We start from the raw sequence: 9,109 nt of genomic DNA, 5'->3' as shown, positions 1-9,109 counted from the left end.
AAAGCATCGTTATTTTTTTTGGCACTGGGTCTATAATGTAAGTTTTAGCAACTTTAACATTGGTTAAGAAAACTGTATTGCAGAGCTCGGAGCACTGCCACGGCTGCCTGTGTTTTTAAAAATAGTGAACGGAAAAGTATTACATTCAATCAAAATGCCATGGCCAACGAAGAGAAGGGTTAAGGCTAGTTAAGGCAACGTGAATATGAGAAAACAATACGATTAACGCAGAAAAATATTAAGGAACTAGCTGATCCGATGAACTTCGTCCCACCCAAAATAGATTTTTTGATTCGAATACTTTCAAACATCCACGTTTTCTTACTAAGTGAACGTTAGCGAGCCCAATCACTGAACTCTTCATTGATTTATTACCCTTTGACCCTTTACAATTTCCTTTTACTATAAATTGTCTGGTACTTCTACAAAAATTCGTCCTTATAAAGGGTGTGACATCAAATTTCATCACGGAAAAAACGCTGTAGAAATTTAATTTTTAGGAATTATATCTTCAGCTTTCGCTTATAATCAGGTAAGAGTGTATAGATCACGTTGGCCATGCTTCACTGTCATTTTTTGGTAAATTTGGAAAAATGTCGTCGAACGAAAAAGAGCGTCGTGAATTAATCCTGTGCACTCATTTCGAGAATCCGGAGTTATCACATCGGGACATCGGTAAGATGCTGGGAATCTCCAATCCACGGTCAGCAGAGTACTAAAACGATACTTCGAGAGCCTAACCATCGACCGGAAGGTGAAGAATGGCAAAAATGGATGCTCCGTCAGTGAAAAAGATCACAAGCGCGTAGTTAAGCAGTTTAGACGTGATCCGAGAAGTTCGGTTCGGCGTACATACAAGGTTCAGAAGGCTCCTAACCGCGACGAAAGGCAAAACATGGTGGGGAAGACGCGAGCCCGGAAGCTGTACACCGAAATGCTGACGAAGCCGCATTGCCTAGTAATGGACGACGAAATCTACGTCAAAGCGGACTTTCGTCAGCTGCCGGGCCTGTTGTTCTTCTCCGCAGAGGACAAATTCAGCGTTGCGGAGGAGATTCGCAAGCAGAAACTATCCAAGTTTGCCAAAAAGTACATGGTGTGGCAAGCGATCTGCTCTTGCGGAAAGCGGAGCGCCCCCTTCGTGATGACCGGCACGGTAAACGGGCAGGTTTACCTTAAGGAGTGCCTACAGACGCGCTTACTACCACTATTGAAGCAGCACGAGGGCCCGACCATCTTCTGGCCGGATCTCGCTTCGTGCCACTATTCAAAGGACGTGTTGGAGTGGTACGAAGCCAACGGGGTCACCTTCGTGCCAAAGGAAATGAACCCGCCCAACGCGCCGGAGCTTCGCTCAATAGAGAAATATTGGGCGATTATGAAGCAGGCCCTCCGGAAGAACCCAAAAGTTGTCAAATCGGAGGCGGACTTCAAGAGAAAATGGATTTCTGTTAAAAAAAAACTACAACCTGACGTTGTACAGAACCTTATGGACGGGGTAAAGGGGAAGGTGCGGGCATACGGGCTTGGGCTCGAAGTATGAATAAAAAGAAAATGCTAAAAGTTGTTTAATAGTTTTTATTTTACTGTCTAATATTTTCAAAAGGATCGGTCTACTGGGCAAATTTCTACAGCGTTTTTTCCGTGATGCAATTTGATGTGACACACCCTTTTAAATAAAATTATTTTCAGACAATTCTCGTTCAAGATTCTTCAAGCATTTGGAAATAACATGTTTCTCCGTTGCATGGAATACATGTTTGATACAGAGAATATTACAAAATAAAGACAGCTAAAATCCGACCATTCCTTCCTCGGGTTTAAGGCACACCAACACATTTGACCTTCAATTTTTGTTTATATAGATAGAAGATATAGGAATGCGTTATTCCATCTGAAAATCAAAAATCAATTTCGTTAGCGCCAACATCGAATGGACTAACAACGTTTAGCTAATTATAGAGCATATGGGAATTCAATTTTCCGAATTTTCTGAATTTTCTCTCCGCTATATTGATCTACGGGAAGAGACGAATACAACAAAGTATAGATGACTCAAATTGAACCCTTCCTTCCTCGGGTTTTGCGCTTACCAACACATTTGGCTTTCCATTTTTATTTATAGATATAAGATATGGAAATGCGTTATTTCGCCTGAAAATCCATTTCCACTTACGAACAAAGATCAATTTCGATAGCGCAAACATCGAATGGACTAACAATGCTTATTATGATGTAATTTTCGAACATGTGGGAATTCAATTTCCGAATTTTCCGACCTTCCTTCAGGATTTTCCGAAAATTTTCCAATTTTTCTCTCCACTATATTGATCTACGGGAAGAGACGAATACAACAAAATAAAGAAGGCTAAAATCGGACCATACCTTCTCCGGGTTTTCCGCTTGCCAACAAAAAAGACTGCCAGTGAAGCGCCACACAGTCTGATAAGTGAATTGTTCTATATACGTACGAAGATCAAAACAAATGAAAAAAAGGGCTCTTCTCTCACAAACACTACTACCCCATTTTAACAAGTGGTTTTACCTATACTACTACAATGGCTTCCTTTCACCTTCACCTTAACCTTATCAACCAGCTTTCATTTGGTTCCTAGAATGTTCCTGTAGGACCTTCCCATACAGAGATAGTTCAGTTTGAATGAAAAATTATCCCTTCGTCTTTGATAATGAATTATTCAATTAAAAAATGACTCCGCAAGTCGAAAGGCAGTTTCGAAAACTTTAATAAAATCTGCGTAAGGATAATTTATTACTTTGACGCAAAAAAAATACTTAAATTTCTGTATCGATTTCAAAAAAGTTCCAGAAACAAGATTTTTATAGTGCTTTGCAAAATTTACACCGTAATTCTGCAAATATCGCAGTAAGTTTCAATGTTTACAGGCAAATTACTAGCCTAGTGTGTTCCCTAAACATCTAAAAACGTTTCATATTGAAACGTTTTTAGATGTTTAGTTTTTAGATGTTTCATCCGTTTTTTCTAGCCGATTTTTCAAATTATGGAGTAAATTAGAGGAGCATTTAATCGCAGATCGTACCAGTAGTACAAAATGTTACGTGACTCTCAGAACGGCCGATTCATAACTTCCGCTTCGTAAAATATTCTGATGATTACACTATCGAGTTTGTGACCCAAATTATGGCGCCAAATTAAAAGTCGCCACCAGACGTCGACACTATAATACTGTCATCGCTGATACGCTGAAAGCATTATTCTCTCTTGTTGTGTGTAGAGACGTCGGTTAATCGTTCGATTAATTCAAATAATCGATTATCTGTAATTTTAATCGAGTAATTTTGCATCGAATAATGAACAATGAGTACATCGAAAAATTATCACAGTAATCGCGATTGATGAAAAAGAGAACCATTTTTTCAAAAAATACAGTGCAAAATTTTGTTTAACTGTCATGGTGTTTAGTCGAAATGCATCGAATATGCTAAACTATTTACGGTTGAAGCATAAAAATAATTCCCTGGTGGTGGAGAAGACTGGGAAGATGAATTCAGCATCTGCAGGAGTAAAAGACGGAATTGAAGGAGGTGGCCTAAGCTCCCGTACTAGTTGTAGTATTTAAATTCAGAGTGCCAAGACAAATATACCATACTAGTGACCAATGATTCAATAAATGTGCTTAAATTAAACTGGTAGTTCTAGGGACCAAGCAAAAATTTTCAAATAAATCAAATAAATGCTATTTCAACAACATTCGAAGAACAGGTAATTTTGACAGAAATAAATTGTATGTTGGTGCAATAAGAAGTGTGCATCATTTTCATGATGTGTTCTTTTTTCAATCGTTCGCAAAAAATCATGAAATGGTAAATTTATCAATATTCTGAAATACCATTTCATTCAAAAGCCATTATTCTGCACAATGTTTATTTTAAAATTATATTTCATGTAACTTTTGAAATTATGACATCATAATCTTTTTTACTATAAATGTCTGTTCATTTTGATTACAAGAAATAAATAATCGCTCGATTAATCGAATACTGAAAGAAAATTTTCGAATGTATCGAATGTTGAAAAATGGCCGCAAGATTAATCGATAATTGAATAAACGAAAAGTTTAGACAACTCTACTTGTGTGTTATATATGTTATATATGTGTTTTGAATATATATTCTATACAATACAGTATTACGTAATATTGAACTGGAATTGTGTTTATATCGTGATGGCGAGTTTTTGTAAATATTTTGTGTTGTGAAATATATAGCCAAATGGTTAAGAGAGCGTCGTGTTTTAAGTAATCGAATAACTTAAGAATCTCCATTCAAATTTTAAGATTGCAAAACTGCCTTCTTTAAATTTTCGCGAATTTGACGATTGTTTCGAGTTAATTATGATTAGCGAATGAGCGCACCTTGTTTCATAGATCTGGCTCGAGCTAACCGAGTAGTTTGATACAAAGCACCTAGAAGTATATACTAAGGTGGGCCAACTTGCTAAAACCACTCTTCAGCCATCTTGGAAGTCTACTGTGTTTTGTTTGTAAACAAAACACAATACGCTATTGCCGGAGCTCGCTCGTGATCAGTCTGTCTCTTTCACGCTACAAGCAAATAATTCCCCTTCTACTTTCTTCCGTGCTGTTTTCATATACCGCTCCCCTAACCAAGTTAGTGACGAAACGGCCTCACCTAGTACCATAGACCCGTCTTAGTTTGATAGTTTGGCAATGACAGCTAAATTTGCAATATATCTTGACTCGCGTATCATATCCTCTTGGCCGGGGCCTGGTATCATCGATCGTCAATATCATAGATCAAACCGTGGAACTGGACCGTGTGATGATGGTTACGACAATGGCTCTGCTGGTAGCTGCATTTCATTGGATAATAAGTGCAAATAAAATAAAATAGAGTGTGGAAGAAAATTGTGATTTTCTCATCGAAACAGGTCAGTTCTAATCATCGTGAAATGAACATTGTGAAATAATGTTGGCCATGCAGTCTAATTCAAATAATTTTGTTAGTCATGTTGAAAATCGTAAGACAAATGAAATGAGGGAAAGAAATTTTAAAATGGGGGTCGAATGTTTTAAGTGCACTACACATACAACATCGCGTCACTTTTGCGTCAACTATTATCTTGGACTCATTTTGCCGACGTCAAAGTTGCCGTTGTATGTTAATGTAGCCATAAGGATTGCATGAAAGAATAATTGACGTAACGTGACGTGTATGTAACGCGGATGTTGTATGTGAATTGCTCTTTATTCGTCAGTCATGAAAGTCGTTGTATAGTTATTATATATGTTTGTAAATTGGATAGAATAATCGGATCAATATCATCGGTCGAATACTTGATCCACCGACCTTGAAATCGTAATGATTTAATGAAACAGAGTGAGTTGTTAGATGGATTTATGAATTTAGGGAATTAATAGGTGTACCGGTAAGTTTCTTCGGTTTTACAACAGATGGCGTAACTTGAATATTATTCCAGTGAATCAAATTTCCAGACATTCATTGGAAAGCTACTGTCATTGTGCGTCTTTTACAATATATGCCAAAAAGTTGAAGCGTGAACAACATAGTTTTTTGCCACTTCGAATATGTCGAATTTTGTGCCAATCAGAGTGTTTTTGAGGGGAGTGTTACAATACGAAGAAAAAAGCTGCGGAAAATCATCGCATTTTGGTGGAAGTTTATGGTGACCATGATCCAACTGAGCGAAAGTATAAGACGTGGTTTGCACGGTTTAAAAGCGATAATTTAGACTCGGGAGACGAAGAACGTTCCGGACCGCCAAAAAAGTTTGAAGATGAAGATTTGGAGGTTTTACTCGATCAAGATCCGTCACAAACGCAACAAGATCTTGCAGATACACTTGGAGTAGCTCAGCAAATCATGTCCGATCGTTTAAAAGCAATGAGAATGATCCGAAAGATAGGACATTGGGAGTAGCTCAGCAAACCATTATTTCCGCAAAGGGATCCGTGAATGAAGATGGGAAAAAGTTGTGACTGGCGATGGGCAATACCTTGAATATTAAATTTGTAACCATTTTGCAGAATGAGGCATTATTTTTTGAAAAAAATCGAAGAAAGTTACCAGTACTCCTATTATATTATATTATATTATATTATATTATATTATATTATATTATACTAGCTGACACGGTAAATTTCGTCCCGCCCAAAATTTATTTTTCGTTATCACATCCACGTTTTTTTACTAAGCGCATGTTCATGGGTCCAGTCGCAGAACTGTTCATTGATAGGTCTTCTAATCTACCCTTAAAATTATTTTTCACTATAAAATTTCAGTACTTCTACCAAAATTCGACATTATTATATCAGATTCTTTTCAGACACAATTCTCGTGCAAAATTTTTCATCCACTTGCAAATAACATGTTTCTCTGTTACATGGAATAAATGTTTGATACAGAAAATATGATAGACTGAAGACAGACTGAAGACAGTCTCAATCCCTTTCTGGAGTTTTGCTCTTATCAATAGATAGATAGAAGACGGTATAGGAGTGCTTTTTATCACACTGAAATCCATTTCCACTTTCGAACGAAGATCCATTTCGTTACCGCAAGCATCAAATGGACTAACAACGCTTGTCAATATGTAATTGTAGAACACATGCGAATTGCTTTTTTCGAATTTTCCCATTTTCCTTCAGAGTTTTCCGAAAATTTTCAATTGTCGTTTGGTTGAAAAATTCCCATCATTTTTATAGGACCCCCTCTTCTTACCAGATGAGGAAGGGATGTCATTCCATCATAGAGATATTTCTCGTACCCAAAAACCCTCACATCCCAAATTTGGCTCAATTTGCTTGATTAGTTCTCGAGTTATGCAGAAATTTGTGTTTTATTTGTATGGGAGCCCTCCTTTAGAGAGGGAGGAGTGTCGACTTACCATAGAAACGTTAATCGACCCCAAAATCTGTATATGCTAAGTTTGATTTCATTTGTTTGATTACTTCTCGAGTTTTCTAGCACCCCCCCCCCCCCCTCTCTTTAAAGAGGTGAAAGGAGTGTCAAACCACCATAATAACATTTATTTCATAGTATCTAAGAGCTCCATATGCCAAATTTGGTTCCATTTACCTGATTAGTTCTCGAGTTATGCAGAAATTTGTGTTTCTTTTCTATGGCAGCCCCCCTTCCCCCTTTAGAAAGGTGGAAGGAGTCCTGAACCATCTTAGAATTGTTTCTTGCCCCCCTAAAACCTTCACATGCCAAATATGGTTCCGTTTGCTTGAGTTCTTGAACGTTGAGCCCCACGTCGGTCCCTTGGAGCTGACGTTGAGCTTATTCGTATGAGAGCGCTGACTGACTGGAACTGACAGTTACCAAATTAGAAAATAAAAATATATACGGTTTGTTTTCGGATGTTTTACAAAATGTGACTACTTTCTAGTCGAATTTCTGTCTATTTTCTTTTTATACAATAAGTTTCTTTGTGAGCTGGGATCGACACTGATATTGTGCAGACGCTCTTGATAATTCGGGGCTCAACTTGTTAATCCTCAAACTCGTTCAAAAGCCGTGACTCTTCTCGAATGGAACACAAAGTTCCCATCGAGGGACGTGGCGAAAAGCGCTCCAAAAGCGTAGCAAGGCATTTCTACCAAAATTTGAATACGAAACATGATTGCGTTGTTTTATATGATAAAACCAGCCTGTTTTTGGACAAATTCATAGCCAAAAATCTTGTACCTCGTTCGATCACAGAGTGGTCCGAAAACTGCAAAGAAATAAAAAATGTGGAAGTTACTGAGAAAGGTCTTTTGGCAAATAATCTATCGCTCCGGTCTGAAACCATGAATCAGAGAATTTATCAAAAGGAGTGCCTTCAGAAGAGGTTACTGTCTCTTAAGGAGCAGCATGAGGATGTTAGTCTAATATATCACAACTTGGCATGCTTTAACTATTCCAATTCAACTAAACAGTGATACAACGACAGCGACATTACTGAGGTTCCCAAAAAGTTGGTTCTAAACAATGTCCCGGTCCTAAGGCTGACTGAATGAAAATCTTTATTTTTTTCATGTGGTAAAATAATCTCGTACAAAAATTGTATCTGAAGATAATTTTATATTATTATAATAAGTGTTAGTGGAAAACATATTTCGACATCGTACCGTTGTCATCACGGATACGCTTCATTTCGTTTTCACCGTTAAGTGTATACGGGAATAAAGCCGGAATTTGTCTGCTGATAAGAGGGAAATGTCAAGAATGATAAACCGTGCTTGAAAAAAAGTTCGAGCAATTCGCAATGGTAAGAAGTAAAACAGGAGCAATGATCTTACAATATTCATAAAACCCAGTAAATCCTTTTACTATCACAAATTTTGCCCGAATTTTTCGTGATCAAACATTAAAACAAACGAATTAAATAATAGAATTTCCTACTCCTATGTCAAAAATGCGTTCGTGTTTTGGACATCATACTTCTGACTTTTCTGCTTTCATGGCGTCCATTTACAAATTAATAGAAGTCCACAAACAATACATTGATACTAGCAGACTAATTATCAATAGTCTTTGTAGTCGCCTGTCCCTGACGGCGATGCAAACCAGAGTCACTTTCATGAAAGAGCAAACATCGGTAGAATTCATCACAGCAGCATATTCTGTGTTTACATCACCGCCCCAGTGGCCTAATGGATAAGGCACCGGCCTCCTAAGCCGGGGATTGTGGGTTCGAGTCCCATCTGGGGTACAGCAGTAAAGCCACCTTTTTGTTACACATGAAATGTATACGGAATCGTGTTTGTCACACACAACTGTTGTTGGAGTGTCATGTGTGTGGTGTGGTGTATAGTAGCTCATCAATCATTGAAACACAATACATTCATATGGAAATATGTCGCACAACAAATGTCTTGCGGTAATCTAAGTGAAAGTATCGATATCGATATATAGCGACAGAGAGAAAAGATGTAATCAGCGCTACTGTCCATAATCAAATTAGACTTGTGAAAATGCTTTAATTATTCTCAAACTAAGATTTATAATATTGTAATGAATGTAATATCAGAAATATGCCCTGAATACTATTACAACGCATATTGTGATAACATCAATCGATAAGATAAAAAAGAAATCATCT

At 37.5% G+C, this 9,109-nt stretch overlaps 1 non-coding gene across 1 annotated transcript; it reads left to right on the top strand.

The window, feature by feature from the left end:
* Window positions 1–8,646: 8,646 nt before the first annotated feature.
* Trnar-ccu (transfer RNA arginine (anticodon CCU)) lies at window positions 8,647–8,719 on the top strand. Its single transcript has one exon. It is a non-coding gene; the product is annotated as a tRNA-Arg (tRNA).
* Window positions 8,720–9,109: the final 390 nt, after the last annotated feature.

Source organism: Toxorhynchites rutilus, chromosome 2 (assembly GCF_029784135.1).
Source record: "Toxorhynchites rutilus septentrionalis strain SRP chromosome 2, ASM2978413v1, whole genome shotgun sequence".
Lineage (NCBI taxonomy): Eukaryota > Metazoa > Arthropoda > Insecta > Diptera > Culicidae > Toxorhynchites > Toxorhynchites rutilus.
The sequence above is the reverse complement of the archived record's forward strand: the minus strand, read 5'-3'. Positions and strand labels throughout refer to the sequence as shown.